The sequence below is a fragment of the Schistocerca piceifrons genome, chromosome X, assembly GCF_021461385.2.
Source record: "Schistocerca piceifrons isolate TAMUIC-IGC-003096 chromosome X, iqSchPice1.1, whole genome shotgun sequence".
Taxonomy (NCBI): Eukaryota; Metazoa; Arthropoda; class Insecta; order Orthoptera; family Acrididae; genus Schistocerca; species Schistocerca piceifrons.
Window position 1 is genome coordinate 504,801,231 of NC_060149.1, and position 23,419 is coordinate 504,824,649.

Here is a 23,419-nt window from a genome sequence, read left to right on the forward strand (position 1 = left end):
CGCCTCCTCGCGTATCCCACAACGATCCGCTGGTGGTTGGATTGCGCCAAACCGGCACTGAGGCGAACAATGATAACCTACGGTCGCGACCACGCTGCTTGGTGTAGACATACACTCGATTTTTACTTCAGGGTACTACGAGACTGCGATACTACGGCGTCGCCCCCGGAATGATAAACGGTTGCCCGCCGTCACAGATCATCGCAAATACGCGACGCCACCCAGAGGGGGTGGTCATCCGCTCAAGGACGCAGGATAGGACAGTGCTCGAGCGCCCATCTATGTTCCACGTACTTCGTGAACGAAAGCGACGCCTAAGAGCGCTGATACTTTTCATCGACAAGGACGGTCGTCGCCTCTCCACGCAACAAGATATACGCACAGCTTTCTACGATCATTATACCCACCTCCATTCAACTCAGACCCCTAATCCGACAGCACTGGAAGACGTCTGTCAGACGATTTACGGCACCTACACCCCAGCAATGGAAGCGGCCTTGATGGAAGAGGGGGGGCTGTTTGGGGGAGGAGAACAGACAGCGAGGTCATCGGACTTATCGGATTAGGGAAAGACGGGGAAGGAGGTCTGCCGTGCCCTTTCAAAGGAACCATCCCGGCATTTGCCTGGAGGGATTTAGGGAAATCACGGAAAACCTAAATCAGGATGACCGGACGCGGGATTGAACCGTCGTCCTCCTGAATGCGAGTACAGTGTGCTAGTCACTGTGCCACCTCGCTCGGTTTAACGGAAGAAATTACGTAAGAAGTGATCGACGCCATTACAAAAGGAGCTGTAAACAAGTCTCCGGCTCCTGATGACCTCCCCTTGGAATTTTACCGGTCTTTTCAATATTTATTGGCCACCCGATGGACGGACATCTGTCGCGGACTACTATCCCCAGATATGCCACTCCCTGCGGCCCTTGTAGAAGGGATGATTATTCCTATCCACAAACCGTCCGGTGGCTCAAGGACGCAGGATTACTGCTCACTGACGCTATTGAACTACGACTTTAAGATCTTTCCTCGGCCGGCCGGAGTGGCCGTGCGGTTCTAGGCGCTACAGTCTGGAGCCGAGCGACCGCTACGGTCGCAGGTTCGAATCCTGCCTCGGGCATGGATGGCTGTGATGTCCTTAGGTTAGTTAGGTTTAATTAGTTCTAAGTTCTAGGCGACTGATGACCTTAGAAGTTAAGTCGCATAGTGCTCAGAGCCACTTGAACCATCTTTCCTCGACTGTTGGTTTCGCGGGAACACCAGACATTACAACACGTCATCTCACCCGATCAAACGTCATTAAGAGACGACAATAGCATTCAGACAGCACTCAGTGAATATCGTGACGATCTCACTGGCAAGGGCACATCGTCTGAAGGTTGCGCTGGCGGCAATCGATTTCAGTCAAGCTTGCTATAGCGTCAACCACGACTATTTGGAAGCGGTTTCCCAACATATGCGATACTCACAGCAATTTGTCACTGTCGTCATGAGACATCCAAGGTGATCGTCAACGGCCGACATACGCAGCCACTCACCTTACTCGACAGCTACGCCATTGCTGACCTCTATCCACTTTACTTTACGTTGTGATCACGGAACCATTCCTATGCGGCCTGCGCCAACGACTAAAGGGTATGACATTACGAGGCCACACTTTCCGATGTAAAGCACGACCTGGCGATTGTCCTCCGCAACGGCGACGACACCACCAGCGCACTGAATTGGATAGCTACATATAGCATGGCCACTGGTAGTCATATCAATGTCGCAAAATGAGGAGCGATGGACATCGGGGTCGGACTGCCTGAGGACAGCGTCACCCCCTTACAGCTCAAAGATACTTTGAAATGCCTCGGCATTGATTTCACAGACGATATACGACGAGCCGCTGCTCACAATTTTCGTCGACTTTTACGAAATGTTCGGACTGGGATAGTCAATAACCGCCTACGAGCACTGGACATCGTCCAACGGACGAAGTATATCAACACACATTTAGCGTCACGCATTACGCACATCACCCAGATATTACCTATACCGGTGATGTTAGCTCGCCGTATACTGGCGGCTGTTGGGCCCTTGGTGAGTTCAGGAATGCTTTTCAAGATCAAACATGAGACTGTCACCCTTCCCCCGAATCGGGGAGGGCTTGGCCGTTATCACGTTCATGATAGAGCGGTCACCCTATTTGTGAGCGCATTAGTCAAACTATGGCATCGCCGTCCGGACAGTCTGACGAGTTTGTTATTAGAAGAACTGGCGCCACCCTCCTCTCGCCACCTGTGCCAATACATCACGTCCCCTCGTCCCTCTTCTACATCAGTGCCTTTTACCTCGAGCTCAGTTACGTTCGACTTACCTTACCAGCGACTCGACTGGCGACGGCACGGACTGTTTATCGTGTCCTGCACCGTGGACGACCCGATACTACCGTGCAGAAGAAGCACCCGAACGTCAACTGGTGAGTGGTGTGTAGGACGATTCAGTACGTAACACTGGACACTACCGTCATGGCGATGTGGTATATCACTGTCAACAGTAAGCAGATGGCCAGATCAAGGCTACATGCGATACGTATGATGGACTCACCCATGTGCACGAGCTGTGGCGTTCAAGACAACGATGAACACCGTCTAAGCTGTGGCGAGTCTACGACAGTGTGGCACTTAGTGCAGCAAATGTCAGCGTACTTCCTTAGAGTGACGTCGATTAATATCGAACCCAAGACTATATTATTCTCGCAGGAGACTATCACCCACACACGATAACTAATGCCTTGATGTGGCTTCGTGGACAAGTAGTACATTATTTGCTTCAAGATGACACTAAGGACACTTTAGACTTTTGGAAGTATTTGCAGGAACGACATTGCAAGATCCTTAGTAACCAAAAGTACCGACAATTATTTGTGGAGTGCGTTCCACAACCCTCCACGCAGCTGGATCATCACGGGTAAGAGAAGCTAAAATTACAAGACGCTGATAGAACACTACGTGGTACAACGTGGAATCTACCTTGGTCATTGCGAGAAGTCATATCTGGATGATACAGCAGATGGAGAGTTTCGTTGTGACCCCTCGCACTGTGTAGCAGCCTTTGCCCCCTTTCGTGTTTTTGTCCCCAGTGCGAAAGGTTCTTCGCAGCTTTTTCGTTTCCCATCCGGTACAAGATGTAGTACTGGTTAATGGTGGTACGGATTTCATCCTCAAGTTTTATTTAATGGGTTCCTTAGCCTCACACTTTGCTCGCTTTCTTCTTGCCCTTTGCTGTAACTATCAGTATGTCTTTAGTTATGTGCGTCCCTAAAAAAATGGCTCTGAGCACTATGGGACTTAATATCTGTGGTCATCAGTCCCCTAGAACTTAGAACTACTTAAACCTAACTAACCTAAGGACATCACACGCATCCATGCCCGAGGCAGGATTCGAACCTGCGACCGTAGCAGTCGCGCTGTGCGTCCCTAATTCGACGCAACGAGTGTACTTATTCGTTTGTTACTTACTGCTTAAAAAATTAAATAAACAAAATAACAAAAAACAAGTAACCAATTAAAAATAAATGGAAATAAACATTCACAACAATAAAACCGTTGCATCCCTTGTACCACATCCTCAGGAATGGGAGGGAGGGGACATTGTGGCCAGGCCAAGGTTTTCGTCTCCTGCCCACCACGCCTCCACCACTCCACGACCTGATCCATTTCCCATAAAAGAAATAAAGTGCCTAACGCACCTGCCTAGCAAACAGGAGACCTGGGCTCGATTCTCGGCCTTGGTATAAATTTTCACTCGCCTCTTCGGCCTATATCCATAAAAGCATATCTGTATGAGATCAATAAAGTCTTTGAAATTGTGTCATTTCGTTTTCAGTACTTCCCTAAATCACTGATGGCGAATGCCGGTAAGGCCCCAATACGATTTTGTCTCCGTCTCGAGAGATTTCGTTGAGAACGAGCTGTTTAACGCTAATTGTCCTTCCTTCTTCCTTCTTTCACTTTCTGTGTACAGTGGCATCGTTCCAGCGTGAGCCACAAACACTATGTAGTGAGGCGTGTTACTTGCAAAGTTCCTCATGTGGGTCGAGTGTCTCTGTTCTACAGCGAGAATATTTTTATAGATGATATGATTCTCACATACTGTCATTCAGCATTCAACTGCCAGAAGATACGAAGCACTGCAGCCACTCTATGCGTTGTTGTCGTCCGCCAATGACGTCAACGTCCGCCCCCGGGAGCTGAGTGGTCTGCGCGACAGAATGTCAATCCTAAGGGCCCGGGTTCGATTCCGGGCTGGGTCGGAGATTTTTCTTCGCTAAGGGACTCGAAGTTTTGTTGTCCTAATGATTATCATTTCCTCCCCATCGACGCGCAAGTCGCCGAAGTGGCGTCAACTCAAAAGACTTGCACCCGGCGAACGGTCTACCCTTACCCTACGGGAGGCCCTAGTCACACGACTCTTACATTTTAATGCCGTCAATATAAGCTCACCAGACAACAAATTAGTAGCCGCCAGGAGAGATTACGTTAATACCGTGTAACATCTAGCCTTCATAAGGACCTTATTTCTACAAGCTTCTCCTGGTTTGCCTTATCAAACTAAAGGCAGTCATAGATTATCACATGCCGTATAGCTATCAAATAGCGGGAATGTTGATTGTTATGATTCACACGCTGTTCTAAATAATCCCAGGCATTTTCTATAGGACTAATATGGGGTGATTTATCGCGCGCCGGCCGTTGGTGGCCGAGCGGCTCTAGGCGTTTCAGTCTGGAACCGCGCGACCGCTACGGTCGCAGGTTCGAATCTTGCCTCGGGCATGGATGTGTGTATGATGTCCTTAGGTTAGTTAGGTTTAAGTAGTTCTAAGTTATAGGGGACTGATGACCTGAGATGTTAAGTCCCATAGTGCTGAGAGGCATTTGAACCATTTATCGCGCCACACGAGGTACGACATGGTGCCTGAGTGTTTGTTAAAAAAAGAACTATGCGTGCAGCGCTCTTAAAATGGGTATTGTTATCTTGGAAGACGGAAGTGTCCATAGCGTATTCTTCAAGATAATGTCGAAGAAAGTGAAATACTTGCACCCCGAGAATACTGAAATAAATATCTTGGCTCAAGTTCACAGTAACCAGAATTAGTGAGTTGACCCCAAGTCAAGGTTCGACGTACACTTCCAAAACATAACAGAACCACCGATGGCCTGAACAACACACTCTACACACTACGAGTTAAACGCTTCATTAGGCTTTTGGAGCACTCGATATCTTGCATCATTCTAAAAGAGGTAAAATTTCGTCTACAGCTAGCTTCTGTCAGGTTTCTGGGTTGTATGGCCTTTCCGGAATTGATGTCTGATAAGGAGGAGATTGAGTCATTAATTAAATCACTGAAGACTAAGAGCTCTTATGGGTATGATGGAGTGCCTAGCAGAATATTAAGGTACTGTGCTGCACATTTTAGCCCTGTACTTAGCCTTATTTGTAATTTTTCATTTAAGAATGGTCAGTTTCCTGAGCGATAAAAGTACTCAGTATTAAACCCGCTTTATAAAAGGGAAAAAGGGATAATGTAGACAATTTTAGTCCTATTTCTATGCCATCAATGTTTGCTAAAGTTATCTGAAAGGCTGTGTATGTAAGGATAATTGATCATTTTATTTCACATAATTTGCTATCAAATGTACAGTTCGGTTTTAGAAGTGGTTTAACAACTGAAAGTGCTATATTCCATTTTCTCTGTGAGCTACTGGATGGATTAAACAAAAGGTTATGAACGCTAGGCATCTTTTTTTATTTAAGTAAGGCATTTGATTGTGTTGATCACAAAATATTGCTCCAGAAATTGGACCATTATGGAACACTGGGAGTAGCTCACAATTGGTTCACTTCTTACTTTAGCAAAAAGGTGTGAGTGCGGCACAGTCAAATATAGGGGGGGGGGGGGGGTGTCCCAGGGATCAGTGCTGGGGGCACTCCTATTCCTTATTTATATAAATGATATGCCCTATAGTATTACGGGTAATTCTAAAATATTTCTGTTTGCTGATGATACTAGCTTGGTAGTAAAGGATGTTTTGCGCAAAATTGGTTCTGTTTCAAATAGTGGAGTTCTTGACATAAGTTCATGGCTTGTAGAAAAAAAACCTAACGCTAAATCACCGTAAGATCTAGTTCCTACAGCTGCTACCAAACAAGTCAACAAAACCCGACGTTTTAATTTCACAGACTTGGCATATGGTTAGTAAAACTGAACAATTCAAATTTCTAGGTGTTCAGATAATAGTGGAAAGCCCACGCTCAGGATCATGTTCAAAGACTTAACGCTGACATTTTTACTACTCGAACGGTATCTGAAGTAAGTGGTAACTCGGCACGAAAAGTAGTCTACTTTGCTTATTTTCATTCGCTTATGACGTATAGTATTATGATTTGGGGTAACTCTTCCCATTCTCGAAGAATATTTTTGGCTCAGAAACTGGCGGTTCGGGCAATAAGTGGTGTAAGTATGTGAACCTCTTGTCGACCCCTGTTCATTAGTATGAGTATTCTGAGATTGGCCTCTCAATATATATATACTTTTCAGTCGTTTCTTGTTAACAATATCAGCTTATTCTCAAGAATTAGCAGCTTTCACTCACTTAATACTAGGCATAAATCCAGTCTGCATTTGGATCGCACTTTCTTGACTCTTGTGCAGAAAGGTGCGCAGTATATTGCTGCATCCATTTTCTATAAGCTACCACAAGAATTCAAAAATCTTAGCAGTAATCCACGCACTTTCAAATCGCAACTGAAGAGTTTTCTCATGGGTCAATCCTATTCTGTCGAAGAGTTCCTTGAAAAATTAAGCGGATTCCTGTGTTATATTGTTGACTGTGCTTACATAAACTTATGGCTTGTCTTTTTTTTTAGGTTCATAATCAAATGGTTCAAATGGCTCTTAGCACTATGGGACTTAACAGGTCATCAGTCCCCTAGAACTTAGAACTACTGAAACCTAACAAAGGTATGGACATCACACACACCCATGCCCGAGGCAGGATTCGAACCTGCGACCGTAGCGGTCGCGCGGTTCCAGACAAGCGCCCAGAACCGCTCGGCCCCTCCAGCCGGTGGTTCATAATCATTTTGTTATATCTGTTATTAGTTTTAAGTTGTAATTTCATGTACTGATGTGTTCATAACCTTGAAGGTATGTTGCTCAATTTGGTCCTACGGAACTAAACGTGTAAAATAAAATAAAAGACTTGCTGCTTTACGTGACGCAATCACTAATGGTCTTTACGAGGCTCCGAAGTCCAAATGTCTATTGTATTCAGTTGCTTTCGCAATGTTTGCTCGGTAATTTATTGAGATCAACTTTCATTTAGTAACAGCATCAATTCACGTCATGTTTGAAACTGACTGAACCTGACAAGTCGTGGCACTTATCTCCGCTCTCAATTGCCTAGGATCTTTCACGACAGCCGTTCTTACTTCCTGTTACATGGCTGAGAGTGGTACACCAGTCTTTGTAGACACACTCGATAGTCCGTATCGATACAACAACAAATCGGCAACCTCTTTCAGGGCGTGGTCATGGACACGTCCAAACATTGTTGCCCCCTTCTGACACTCAGTCACAACTCCACGTCAGCCTGTCTTACTACAATGACACCCTACAACTGACTGGCATATACACACCACTTGACTGTCATGACCTATATCAAAGGTACAGATTCGCGTGGCATCATGGTATCAGTTCTACACCATCTAAAGCGCTCCAATGTGATCCGCGTACTCGTTTATGGTAATAATTAATATTCTGTCTGATGACCTTACGTTGGAGAAACATCATAAAATGATTTAAAAGATAAATATCACATAATATTAAAATAGAGAAGGTGAATATAAAACATACATACGTCCAATAACCTTTAGTGCAATGCTTTTCTGGAGGAAATTGAATACATTACGAAGCAAATCATTCTAGAGCACTTCTCCTCTGTTTACAATACTTACTAAGTGTGCTATAAAGTAATATGTGTTGTAAACAGCCAACCGCGTGCATTAACTACACTGCCTGAAAAAAACGTGAAGCGCCCAAAAAAGGAGGCGAAAACGGAACAAAAATTCATGGGTTTGGAATACTTCCTATGATTACAATATCGAGTGAAATTTACAAAGAAGATGTCAGTATGAGCCCATTTACCTGTGTGACGTTGCAGCACCTCTGGTCTGCATACTTGCTCTGACAAAAACGTGAAGCGCCCAAAAAAGGAGGCGAAAACGGAACAAAAATTCATGGGTTTGGAATACTTCCTATGATTACAATATCGACTGAAATTTACAAAGAAGGTGTCAGTATGAGCCCATTTACCTGTGTGACGTTGCAGCACCTCTGGTCTGCATACATGCTCTGATACCGAAGGGAAGGGTGTTACAGCGCCGTTATATCCTCTTCTGAGCAATCTGGTCCACAAGTGTTGTAACTGTTCTTTCATATACTGGACATTTGAACTGGGACTGAGTTGATGACGCAGTTGCTCCCATTCACGCTCTATCGGGGACATATCTGGGTATCTTATTGGCCTTGGAAGTACCTCAACATCAAGCAGTGATTTTATAGACACAAGTGCCGTCTGTGGACGAGCATTGTCCTGTTGAAAAACGGCTCCACGGTACTGTCTAATGAGGGGATACACTGGGGGATGCAGGATGTCCGTGGCGTACCATTCTGCCATCAGAGTTTCCTCAACCACTACCAATCGTTACCTGAAGCTATAACCGATGGCTCCCCACACCATGACGCGAGAACTAGCACCGCTGTCCCTTTCCAAAACATTGGAAGAAAGGGACCTCTCCCCAGGACGCCGCCATACTCGCCGACGACGGCCTACAAGGGTTTTGCAGAACTACGATTCATTGCTGAATACAAAGGGGTGTCATTCATTAGCATATCATGCTTCCCAGTCTCTGTATTATTCCAAACACAATGGTTTTGATTGTGGTGTTAGCAGCAGTTTACGTATGGGGCAGTAATTTCCTAGTCCTGCTGCCGCTACTTGTTGACCAATGGTTTGGAATGATAGAGAATGTTGCGGAGAGCCTACTTATTCTCGAATGGTGGGTGCAGATAAAAAGGGGTTGCAATGTCTTCGGTGCACAATACGTGGGTCCACGCTTGTGGTGATCAGACTTGGTACTCCCGAACCTTGACAGCGAGCTTGCCTGTCGTCACGTTCCCATACGTTCCGACATCGGGCTACTGTCCAATCCGAATGCCTCACAAATCTGGATATTACACGATTCGATCAACCAGCCTAATAGAGACCCACAATGGGGTTCCATTCTATCAGGTGCTGATAACGCTGTCTCACACGATTACGTGACATCTTCGTGTCCTTCGTAGTGATTACTCAACGTCTGACGCTGTTCATGCATCTTAAATACCCTACCACACTTATGCACTCTAGTGGCTGTTCTGCCACACAGAATCGCAACTCTAATCATTTACATCCTGCCGATGGCGTGTACATGTCGAAGTCATAATGACATCCGACCATGTCTTTAGGGAGCTCCACTTTCGTGTAAGTAAGTCAACATTCACCATAATTCTACTGGTAAGTCGCAGTCTTCTCTCTGTAATATTCATCACAGCTGTCCCTCGAGGATGCAACGATCTGAATATCTACCCATTCAGGGATGTTCTTGTCAAATATGGAGGAGACTAATTTATTTTACCATGTGTCTGCAGTATGAACAGTGTTGAATAATGTTTCTCTAGAATTTATAATTTGCTTTCACCTGGCCTGACAGTCTCATTCTAGCAGACGATACCATCTGTTTGGAAAACACTTTAACTTTGTTGAAGAACACACTTATATTTTTCAGATGGTAAAATCATCAATCAAACCAACATAAACTGGAAAACAAACTTACGGCACATACAACACATGTTTACTATACTCTTCCCTCTCTCTCTCTCTCTCTCTCTCTCTCTCTCTCTCTCTATCTATCTATCTATCTCTCTCTCTCTATCTCTCTCTCTTCCATTCTTCCATTATGGCCGAACATTAGAACAAGTTGTAACCAATCTCCTTGGTAGATGGCTTATATTTGGTACGAATTTTGCCTAGGAATGCCTTGGCATTGCGCCTACTTTTATCACAACCATATTTATGTAATCCCTCCATCCTAGGTTAATGGCAAATTAAAAGCAAGAATATTTCGCTTATCTGATTGGGTGTATTGAATACGGAGTAGTCAAACGATACAGGATCTGCTCATCTGCTCTCACGTCTTAAGGATGGGCATAGAAAGAAATTGATGGGTCCTTCTTGGAATTGAGCCCAGACGACCAGCGAAGAGTTGTCTGGAAACGTCATAGACAGCGGTAGAATAACAACCTGACTATTGCCAGCGATACTGCCCGACATCATGGAGTGATGGTCTGGGGTGCCATTTCATTCAAATGGTTCAAATGGCTCTGAGCACTATGGGACTTAACATCTGAGGTCATCAGTCCCCTAGAACTTAGAACTACTTAAACCTAACTAACCTAAGGACATCACACACATCCATGCCCGAGGCAGGATTCGAATCTGCGACCGTAGCAGCAGCACGGTTCCGGACTAAAGCACCTAGAACCGCTCGCCCACAGCGGCCGGCCGCCATTTCATTCCATAACACCCCTACAGCACAGCGACACATCGATGATTTTCTACGCCGCGTCGTTGCCCTTCATGGTAAACCATCCTAGACTTACATTTCAGCACGATAATGCCCGCTCGTACACGGTGAGAGTTTCTACTGCTTCTCTTAGTGCTTGCCAAACCCTACTTTGGCCAACAACGTCGCCGAATCTCTCCCCAATTGAAAACATTTCGAGTATTACGGGCAGGGTCCTCCAACCAGCTCGGGAGTTCTACGCTCTAACGCACCAGTTGGACAGAATTTGACACGATATCCCTCAGGAAGACATTCAACAACTCTGTCAATCAATGCCAAGCCGATTAATTGCTTGCATAAGAGCCAGATGTGGACCAACGCGTTATTCTTCTTCTTCTGTGGAGCTACAGTGCAGGATGAACCTTGGCCTTTCCGACGAGCTTCCGCCATCTGTCAAAGTTACGTGCTACCCTCCTCCAGTTTCTACATCCGAGCTTCCGTAGGTCTTCTTCCACTCCATCCAGTCATCTTGCTCGAGGTCGATCTCGCCCTCTTTGTCCTCCTGGATTACCAAAGAGATTCTTTATCACCTCAGACTCCTCCATTCTTGCCACATGACCTGCCCATCTTATCCTTCCTGATCGTATGATTTTTGTTCAGGAGCGTCGACGTATATGGTGTGCAATTCTGCATTGTACCTTTTCCTCCATTGTTCTCTCTCATACACAGGGCCAATTATTCTCCTCAAAACTTTCCTCTCAAATCCGTCGAGCAGCCTTGCATCGATTTCCGTCAAGGGCCATGTTTCCGAAGCATAAGTGAACTTATCTCCCTTTATCATAAGACCCATCTTCTTACGTGCTTGACTTAAGGCTGTAAAAGCTTCTTCCAGTGCTGGTACTGTCAGTGCTATGATGTCTACGTCATCTTCATACGCTAAAATCTGCACTGACTTGTAAAAGATGGTGTCCCTGGACTGTAGGCCTGCTTCCCTAATCACCTTCTCGAGTACTACATTAAATAATAAGCATGCTAATGTATTTTACTTCCAGGGGGTCTGACTAATTTCCTCGACTCGAATGCAGCTTCTTACGTCAGACTGATGTCATGTACTGATAGACCAGAGCCATAAATCTAACCGGGATGTTCGAACCTTTCGTGGCCCTGATGTGGATTCAGATCTTTTTTTTTTTTGTAGATGCCAAGATAAGAGCAAGGATATCAAATGCTCAGAAAGCAAGACATACTAGGAAAGAACGGTACAATATTGCACCACTGCAATCAACAGGAACTTACGAATCGTAAGGTCAGAAAGTTTCTCGGTCCCTGGAACAAGAACAAGAGCAAGGAACAATGCGAGACAGTAATGACATAGAACAGAAACGGCTGACTATAGAAAGAGCTACAGACATTTCAGGTAAGGAAACACTAGCGATGGAGAGAAAATCAATAAGGCCCACGTGGTTTGATGAAGAGTGTAAGAGAGTGACTGAAGAAAAGAACACTGCATACCAAAAGACATCACAGGCGAACTGCACGAGAAGCTTGTTGGAGGATTATCGAGAGAAAAGGAGGATCGAAAAGGTGACACATCGCCGAAAGAAAATGGAATGTAGTAAGGCTGAAATAGAATGTATGGAATTGTCCAAGAAGAAGAATGAAACAAGGAAGTTCTTTATAAAAGTCAACAATGCTAGAAGACGATTTCCTCCAATAACCAGCTTGATTAGAGATGAAGAAGGAAACATAATAAGTGAGAGTAAACGGACTCTGGAAAGGCTTTAATGACCAACGCGTTATTGACTCGCTCAGTTTCTGAAGCTCTTTCTCTTGAATAAACCTCCAATTTTTCTGAGACTATAATCATTTATTTATCTGTAGATGTATATCGTACTTACCAATTTCCGTCCTTTTTTTGAGTTTATAAAACATGTGGACAGTTAAGTCATACTTTGTATTTAGTACATCATCTTGTAGCTTGAACCAGAAGATGATCTTTTTCCGTGGAACTAATAATACTTGCAAATGAACTGAGTTTTTTTAACATCTTGATAGTTTAACCCTTTTTAAAAATGGAAATTTGTATTAGTTTCCAATAGCTTCTGTTTCAAAATATATTTAACTTGTAACTGCTTTTTGTAATACTTCTGCTTAATTTGATTTCACTTATTGATTATTGGTGTGTAATAGGATAATAATGTAAGGGGTCGACTATTAAATTATTGTATTTGCGAGATTTTCTCTATTGCAACGGTTATAAATTTCAGTCGAATATTTGTTCCTAAGTACGTTACCACGTTCTATCTTGGAACAGGTTTCAACATTTGCAGAAACCTAAATTTTCTGGAGTAATTTTTGTAATTTAAGAAAAAGACTACAGCACATAAAAAGTGAATGCCATCATTTAAAAATGGAATTATTAAATACATTAAACTTCTATTAAAGGACTAGCTAGAGGCGAAAGTCTGAAAATTTACCACAGTACCTTACTCTCTCCTTCAGTTTGCACCTTTAGTAATTTTCACTTCCGTTGCCTAAGTAGTGTGCGTCGTTTGTTCGCATGGTTTCCATTCGTAGCAGCTAGTGCTCTATTCCAATAACAATGAACAACAGAGTACAGACTGTCAGAGACTAAGAATAAAGTCTTCCAGTATTAAAAATAAAATTCATACCTTTCTGCGCTCTTTTGTGGGAACTTCATCGCTTGGAAATATTTATTTTCCCCTCTTGTGTTAAATACGAACAACTTCGTATATTTAATAATTTAAATTGTATTTTCTGTAATACCACTACTGAAAACAAAAGTCCTCGCCCATCAAAAGTGTATCGTAAATTTTTCATTTAAGAGCGTTGTGGTAGTTAAGTTTCAACAAAATTGATAGTGACATCTTGGGTTGTCGGGTGTTCTGCCGGATATCAGCGTCGTACTTGCACGATATTTCGGTCACGTAGCTCGTAGCTCAGGTCGCACCTGATGAAGGCCACGAGCTACGTGGCCGAAATATCGTGCAAGTACGACGCTGATATCCGGCAAAACACCCGACAACCCAAGATGTCATTAGATCGCCGGGAAAGCCTGAAGAGTTACAAAATTGATAGTGTCTTTTCCAACATCAAAATGTTACTGTCATCATAATTAAAAGTAAATCTAGAATTTTAGTTCACTGGTAATCATATTTTCGTGAAAATATTTCGTATTTCCGTGGTACTAAGAAAAGAAAACTGATCTCTGAGATCACTAAGCTAATGACGAGGATATGTGTTTGGAGCTGGAAAATAGGGACTCTCGTTATTTTTGGCGAATGGAGTTCTAACTTACCACTCACGTCTGGCGAAACAACATTTTGGTCATTGATCGCGAAGCGCTGAACAGGCCCGTGAGAGAAAACGCAGATGAATTTACTGTTGAGTGAAAGCTGTGTTTTCGTAGCTCGCGGCCGCCTTCTTAGACGGAACTAATCGACTCGCTTACTCTAAATGTTTAACGAAGTTACAGATATTTGTGTGTGTGTAGAAAAACTGAGTATTTATAAAGGCTGTGTAATGATTTACGTGGCTGTCTGCAGATGTAACTGAACGTGTTAATGTTGTTTGGGGAACGAGCGCCATGTTATGATTACGGTTGTCAGTGTGTTTATCAACACGGCGCATGTAAAACATTAGCGGGACAGATGCGTCGCTCCTGTGACGAGCATTCTGGCGGCGCGGGCTGCCGCCGGGATAAGTGTCCTTAGGACATCACCGAGCCCCCGCTTACCTGCCCACCACCCAGCGCATCAACGGAAGCTCTTCGGTCCAAAATTTTCTTGACCCGTCTGATCGCTGTCATTATCTTGGAAGAAATATACTTCTCACAAAAATCCAACGGCCTTGCAGCATTCAGTTTCCAGAAATCTGCAACGTTATGTACCACATGCAGTTTCTTCGCCTTCGCTGTGAAAAAAAAGAGAAACAACGCAATTTCGATGTAGATAAGTTTCGCCTCATTGTTCTTTTTTAGCAAGTATACTTGCTAGCCTCCCGGGAGAAACGACATGTCGCATGTACTCGAGCAATTGGAAATATAGTATTTATTTCTTATTGTTGTGATCATTTAAAGACGGTGCATCATAAGAATTGTTCTTGCTATATACGAGAATTGACAGACTGCGTCTTTGGATCCCTCGATTCCTACTTTGTCCTTAATAACTGCCTTTTCCAAGTAACCAACACATCACAATGACCCGGAATATCCCTCTACAGAAAGCTAACATAGATTTCCCTCTCCCTCTCAACCCCACCCATCCTCCGATTGCTAAAAAATATTTCTGTCCGACAGACAGCCAACAATGGCTGTTTATGTACACTGATAATCCAAAACATTGTGGCCATTGCCCACGGCGACATTGAATGCCGCCTGGTGGCATTGCGGGCAACTGACGCGGTAACAAAAGTATGTAAGCGGGGTGGACATGACGGGGCACGGTGGTCACACTAGAGAAAACAGGGGCTGCAAATGAAGAAATCCATTGAGATAAGCGACTCTGCAAAGGGCAGATTATTATTACTGTGAACGAATATCTCGAAAATGGCGAAGATGATCGAATGTGCAAGTGCTACGTCGTGAGGTAGAAGGACAGTGAAACTACCTTTAGGTGCTAAATTGTTGTACTTCCACGACTCTTCACAGATCGTGCATATCGGGAGCTTGTCTGCTCTGTAAAGTAGGATAGATGGTCATATGTGGCATCTCTGCCGAAAGAGCTCAATGCTGGTGCACGCACAAGTGTTTCGGAGCACGCTGTTCATCGTACACTGTTGAACGTGGAGCAACACCCCTACGTAATCATATTTTGGCCCAACGACACTGTCAATCACGATTGCAGTAGGCACGGGACCATCTGTATTCGACCGTCGATCAATGAAAACGTGTCGGTTCTTCGGGTGAATCACGTTTTTCCTACACTAGGTCGATGGTCGTCTCCACAGACGATGGCATCGAGGTGAACGGCGGCTCGAAACGTGCAGCGCGCCACGGACGCAGGCTGGTGGGAGCAGTATTATGCTAAGGGAGACATTCTCCCGTGCTTGCATGGAACCTGTGGTAGTAATCGAAGCCACGCTGACAGCTGCGAACCATCTGCATCGCTTCATGTTTGATGCCTTCCCCGACGGCGATGTCATGTTTCAGCACTATAATTGTCCATGTCTCGGAGCCAGAACCGTTTTACAGTGGTTTGACGAGCATTATAGTGAAATCGCGTTGATGTCCTGGCGACCAAATTCGCCTGATGTAAATCCTATGGAACCCATCTGGGTCACTATCAGGCAGCATCACCGCGTACGCAAATCAGCAGAACGTTATTTACGCGAATTACATGACCTGTGCATAGAAGTCTAATGCCACATACCTCCGCAAACCTACCAACAAACTGTCGGATCCCTGATACGCAGAATCAGTAATGTATCTCGTTCCGACAACGGACAAACAAGCTATTAAGCAAGCGGTCATAACGTTTTGGCTCATCAGTGTAGATACGATATGCTATCAGTCGCTTTTCTAATGTGATATTATTCATTGTACCATTAAACATTATAAGAACATTATTTTGTTTTTTGGATCAGGTGCGGGTAGACACTAGGTTTTACGTAAAACGAAGTAAACCAAGTCCACCTAAACACTCTGTGTGTGTGTGTTTGTGTGTGTGTGGGGGGGGGGGGGGGGGGATAATCTGGCTAAAATGTACATTATCGAAATGGATTCGTCAGGCATACCAATATGCAATACAACCACCAGGACCTTAGTCTCTAGCTGCACGTGGTCCAGAAAATAATGTTCCTGTAACACCTCTATCCGATGATGAGCGTGCAGTAGCTCGAAAATTATTAAATGGTACAATAAAATGTGTAAAATTCAAAGAACGACTGGGTGCATATCGTATCTACATAAACCGTCAATTTAAATCAGAGTTGCATATCGCTAGCCACCATGGATGTAATGAAACACGCAATATACTACTTCTATTAAGAGTATCAACCTGCCGATTCTGGAGACTGCGTTCCTCAATCGTTGAGTACATCCATAAGACTTCGGTCCTATTCCTCTTCCCTTAGAGCAATGTCGCCTTGATCTCTGCATCTTCAAACTTCTATCTGTCAGTCACAGTTCTTGCTCTCCACCTCGCTTCTCACAGTCGCTTACAGTTCATCATATGAATTCACCTTATGCACTTCCTCTCCTTTCTTACTCATTTCATACGCTTACTCATAAACTATGCACCTGTAAACTCGGTACCAAAACCCCAGTGTTTCTCTCCTAACTTATCCTGGTATGTTACCGCGACTTTACGAGTACCTCCCTCTACCGCCTTCCCAGTCTTCCACGTAGATTCTGTAATGACGCAACTCAATAAACTCCCTTTCCCAAATCCGTACACACGCCCTCGCACCTGTCCCTCTTATCAAATCTGGCATCTACCTTCTCTTCGCTCACTCCTCATTTCCCTCTTCCTCTTACCGCATCTCCTTAAGCCACAGTTTTTCACACCATCCAAAAACCTCCGCTTACTCCGTTTTCTGTTCCACGACTAGAATTTCATCCAATTTTTTGTCCCCTCATCTCCAGAATCACATGCAACATACCACCATTTTCCGTACCACACACCCTCAGAACCCTGATTTAATTTCTTCACAAGAATACCAACACATTTAACAGTACCACCAACACTACCATCTCAGCCTTTGGTACATCATCGTATAAATCACGTAGTATTAATAAAAAACATACGTTTCAATTAGTCATTCTTACGTTCAAATTTTTGTTATCACACTTAAATATTTTATTTCTTTTGGCTGAAGAACAGTTAATTCTAGCCATCGAGGACCGTATCTGTATTGAAAACGTATAGGGAGGAAACTAATGGCACCATTCGAAATAATCGATATGAAGACTGCGGAACTCCGTTTTCTTTTGCTAGCCAATGTGAACGAAGACTAACAGTGTGTGCGAACATCAACAGTAATGCTACAGAGTCCCACCTTACTTCTTCTGTTTCGTGTTATTTTCCTTTCAAGTATTAGGTTTTGTCCAGTGCCTCTGTTGCTCGTAGTTAGTTTTTATTTGATCTCTCCATCTTTTCCCTGGTCTGCTTATTGATCTTTTCCATCGTTGAATAATTCATTTCATTTTGAACGTTATATTTTTCATTCTTCTGACATGATCTCCCCATTTATTTCTGTACTCCTTGATCGGTTCACTTATGGTTTTAAGTCCTAATTCTAATTGCAGTATTTATCATGTCAGGTTGCACTCCGTCTTCAGGCCACAAGTGGCCCATCGGGACCATCCGACCGCCGTGTCATCCTCATTGAGGTCAGCACACCGCTCTCCCGGTCGTTATGATGGTTTTCTTTGACCGGAGCCGCTATTATTCGGTCGAGTAGCTCCGCAATTGGCATCACGAGGCTGAGTGCACCCCGAAAAATGGCAGCAGCACATGGCGGCATGGATGGTGACCCATCCAAGTGCCGGCCACGCCCGACAGCGCATAACTTCGGGTGATCTCACGGGAACCGGTGTATCCACTGCGGCAAGACCGTTGCCCTATCATGTCAGGTAATCTATTGCAAATAACTTTTGTTAAAAACCGTACTTCTGAAATTTGTATTCTTCATTCGTTTCCAACTATTGTTGTCCGATTGTCACTGCCATGAAGTGTAAATGAGATTGCCATCGTTTTGTAGAACTTTATTAAGGTTTCTAGCCTCACCCTTTTGTGTATGGTCCCATTACTGTAGCTCTATCTTTCAGTTTTTTAATCTCTTTTTCGATTGTGAAATGGGTGGTATTTCTCACTATCTCCATTTTATGGTAGTTTATCACAGCTTTGCTTGGGGAAGGGTCTTGACTTTCAAAACGCATGTCTTTTGTTTTGGTGATCGATGTAATTCAGTTATAGCTTTTGACATTTATATGTAATTTGTAAATGGATTTTTGATGGGTGTTCTCGCTGTCAGTTGTAAGAAATTAATCGTCAGCAGAGAGTGCTGTCATTAGAAAATTTCAATGGTCAAAGCCATAGGTGTAAAACAATACTTCTTTTGAGCAACGTCTCACCATACCGTCAAATAGCTGTTAAAAACATGGAAGATAAACTGTGTTTTCGTCATAAGCTTAGATTCCTTATTATTTTAACATTCTGTTTTCCTGCAGTGCTTATTTTGGTGTCTTTGTACATTTGTTGGGTTACCCTTAATAAAAGGAGTGGTATACCTTTCCTGTCTAGCATTTCCCACAACATTGTCCTATCTACATCTTACACCTCAAACAAACAAGTGAGACACTTGGCGATATTGCACAGGAGCCGTGTGTGGTAAAATGAAAGAGCGCAGCCTGCGGCTTGGCTAGCATCTGTATTTCTGTTCTAACACGCATTTCTCGCGGTTTTTCATTATTTTTGACCTGCTGTTATGTGTGCTACATACGGTGCATAGCCTAGATTTTAGGTGCTGCCATAGAAATGTGAGGCATTAGTATACGGTCCAGTTCAAGACCGCGCAAATCCCGTGGCACTAATGAACTTTTGGTTCCCTATTCAGAGAGATGCACTCAGATTTTTTTTTAAATCCATTATTTTACTTAGATATAATACGTGAGGATAATGTCTAACAAAATTTTATTTCGTTAATGTAAATACTAACAGACGCCATGCACCTTGATTTTTGAATCTTTTCTGAGTAACAATCAATATTGCTCTGCACACTAAAACAGTACGTCATAATTGTTAACTCCATACGTACAGAAGAAGATACCCATAGTTTAATAATAGCAAGTCTCTTATATTATAAACTTATAAATTTTATTTTCTTGATTTGTGTGGCCATATTGTACGTAGTTGCTTTACAATTCATGAGGGTATTTCCGTTCCGTCGTTACAACTACAAGAAAATTAGTGTTTTTTTTCACCAAACACGCATTTTCTTATAGTTGTGTGACTGAAATAAAATACCTTCAGGAATTATAAATTCTAGACCTCTGGGTAGAACGAAATATCGCGACACACTCTATAAAAATATGGCGCACAGCAAACCGTCTGAACACACCTTTTGGGAAAGCTAAATTACCTTTGCGTTTAACGCCGAGAGACGTAAAACTAACGCTGCAACATACGACGGGAGAGGAACACAGAACGAGCACACTGGCGTATTTGAATGTATTAATCATTCAAGAATACATGAAAATGTTACAGAAAAGCGTCGAAATATGGTAGACAAATGTTTTTAAAGAAACATTGTGCCTGAGACTTGGTGAAAGGAAAGTAAAATAAGTCCGAAAAACTAGCGCTAAGTGCGATAGATACTCACTAAGTTTGCCGCGCGGGATTAGCCGAGCGGTCTACGGCGCTGCACTCTGGACTGGGCGGCTGGTCCCGGCGGAGGTACGAGTCCTCCCTTGGGCATGGGTGTGTGTGTTTGTCCTTAGGATAATTTAGGTTAAGTAGTGTGTAAGCTTAGGGACTGATGACCTTAGCAGTTAAGTCCCATAAGATTTCACACACATTTGAACATTTGAACTCACTAAGTTTAATTCAAAGATGTAAATGTCAGTTTTGGTTCAAATGGTTCAAATGGCTCTGAGCTCTATGGGACTTAACATCTGAGGTCATCAGTCCCCTAGAACTTAGAACTACTTAAACCTAACTAACCTAAGGACATCACACACATCCATGCCCGAGGCAGTATTCGAACCTGCGACCGTAGCGGTCGCGCGGTTCCAGGCTGAAGCGGCTGAAACCGCTCGACCACACCTGCCGGCCTGTCAGATTTCAGAAGTATTCTTGTTATCCAACTGTTCCGATGTACGGCCTAAATCTTTTGGCGAAGAACGCATCAACAGGCGATTTATATACGAGCTTTGTTACAAATAATCTCTGTCGACAATACTCTTCCTCAGACTTTTCAAAATGCTCACAATTTTATATCACCGATCTATTATTTCCAGTGCGTTAAAAATATGCCCTGTATGTCCACATAATCCTAAACAGTGTTATTGTTTTCAGTTCAGAATTTCCCTCGAAAAGCTGAGCAGTGCAGTGCCGGCCTAAGTAGTCGGTACGATGTGCTACGTGGATAAACCACCTCTGATATACAAGAGCGTGCTGAAAAGTAAAGCTTCCGAATTTTTAATTATGTTCTCAATATCGGTTGAGGTACTACACGCCGTGCATATTACTCGCTCAATTTTTCCACTTCGCTGACGTAAGTTGCAATCCCCTGCCACTAGAGGACTCCGAAACGTAGCGTGTAACATGGCGATGTGTAGCGTAACTACGTCGCTGCGTAAGAAAGAGCGTTCTGTAATCGAGTTTGTAACCGAAGAATGCTTCCACACATTGAGCATCCTCTTCTGCAACACGAAAATGCCAGGCCACACACGAGAGCTGCATTTGCAGCAGTCCGACGCCTTGGATTCACTGTCATTATTAATCCTCCATACAGTCCCGACTTACCGAGCGAGGTAACGCAGTGGCTAACACACTGGACTCGCATTCGGGAGGACGACAGTTCAAACCCGCGTCCGGCCATCACGATTTAGGTTTTCCGTGGTTTCCCTAAATCGCTTCGAGCAAATGCCTGGCTGGTTCTTTTGAAAGGGCACGGCCGACTTCCTTCCCCATCCTTGCCTAATCCAATGGGACCATTGACCTTGCTGTTTGGTCCCCTCCCCCAAATCAGCCAACCAGCAGTCCCGACTTGGCACCATTCGATTTTCATCTGTTCCCAAAACTTAAAGAACAACTTTGAGGACTTCACTTTGATAGTGATGGAACGGCGCAAGCAGAGGTGAGTTTGTGGCTCCGTCAACAAAATAAAAGCATTTTGCAGTGACAGTATCAAGAACCTCGTCTCTCGTTGGGAGAATTGTATTCGTCTCCAGGGTGATTATGTTGAAAAATAAATGTGTATACGTGAAGAATAAAGACGCAGAATGTTAATAAAGTTCCTTTTATTTTAAAATCTTTAAGAGTTTTCACATAAAAATTCGGAGGCATTACTTTGCAGCACGCCCTCGTAGGTTCAGAGTCAGTTATGTTAAAAACCGTAACCCTGGCGAGGCAAGAAAAACATATCAGGCTAGGACCAGTATTCGACCTAACTACCGAGATACCGCATTGTACTTGGAAAGTATTGTGATACTGAAATGTGTAATGAGAAACACTTGTGGTGCCCTATGGCGCCATACACCAAGCGTACTCTTCCAGACATGGATGCAAGACGAAACACAACTTCCTTCTCATACCACTTTCTAACAAATACGACAAGTGTGCATGTCACAAGTAAATCTGACGATTGGCAAATATTTCAATTCGCGTGATGATGGTCTCATTGAAGCACGTACTGGGTTTAAAATCGAGATTATTGAAGCAGTTAACGATTTTTTGTGTGTTGTCTAATCACCAGCAGATCTGGACAAACAGTTTGTTATGGGCAACGTATTTCTTAATAATTACGGGACGCCGTGTCCACCCATCTTCCGACGAAGTACCGCACTGCAATACCCGTTTCCTTTGATCTCTTCCCGTCATAGATATGGCAGGTTTTAAATGTAATCAGATGCCATTCCTGACACCAAAACGTCTCTTTAACCTAGCCTTAAGCAGTGGAGTACAATGTACGCCACTAGTCTGTGAATAGTGTAATCTATGTTTCTTCCGTGTTTTATATACTGGGATGCCAAATGTCACGGGACGGGCTGTCCCATTGTAAGAAGTGTATGATGCTCGAATATTATGACTAGATGTTGAGTACGGCGTGAGTGCACACAGGATATCTGAGCAACCTGTCACAGACACATGGGTAGTAAATATGGCAGCACATCGCGCGTCAATCGACCTTCAACGTAGGATGATGATCGCTGCAAGACGGCTACGACTATTCATACTATACCAGATCTAGGTACCATATGTTGCATTTGAGCTAAATAGTAGGATGTTAGTGGGCCTTGAAAACACAAATAATAATAGTAACAGAGAAAGTAATTACCTCACAACCATTTCAAGGACAGTATTTTCCAATAATTAAGCTGATAAAAGAACCTCTTGTCCAAGTTAATATTGCTCCACTACTAGTAATGGTTTACCTATAATAATCAGCAGCCAACGGCCTTGCCGCAGTAGTAACACCGGTTCCCGTCAGATCACCGAAGTTAAGCGCTGTCGGACTGGCTAGCATTTGGACGGGTGACCATCCAGTCTGCCGAGCGCTGTTGGCAAGCATGGTGCACTCAGACCTTGTGAGGTAAATTGAGGAATTACTTGATTGAGAAGCAGCAGCTCCGGTCTCGTAAACTGACAAAATGGCCGGGAGAGGGATGTGCTGACCACATGCCCCTCCATTTCCGTATCCAGTGACGCCTGTGGCCTGAGGATGACACGGCGGCCGGTCGGTACCGTTGGGCCTTCATGGTCTGTTCTGGAGGACTTCAGTTTAGTATAATAATCAGAAACTTTCTGCGTAAATATACAGATAGTAAGTGTTATTGAGAGCCAGTATGTGCAAAAACAGTAAATATTCCTTGTGTTGTTCATGCCAAACTACTGTAACCCTGCTTGATGAATTACACTAGTGCTTGGTATCTTATTTGGAAAATATAATTTATGTATCAAGTAAAGTCACTCTCAATAGTTAACTTTCCTTATAAACCGTGCTGCCGGCCAGAGTGGCCGAGCGGTTCTAGGTGCTTCAGTCTGGAACCGCGCGACCACTACGGTTGCAGGTTTGAATCCCGCCT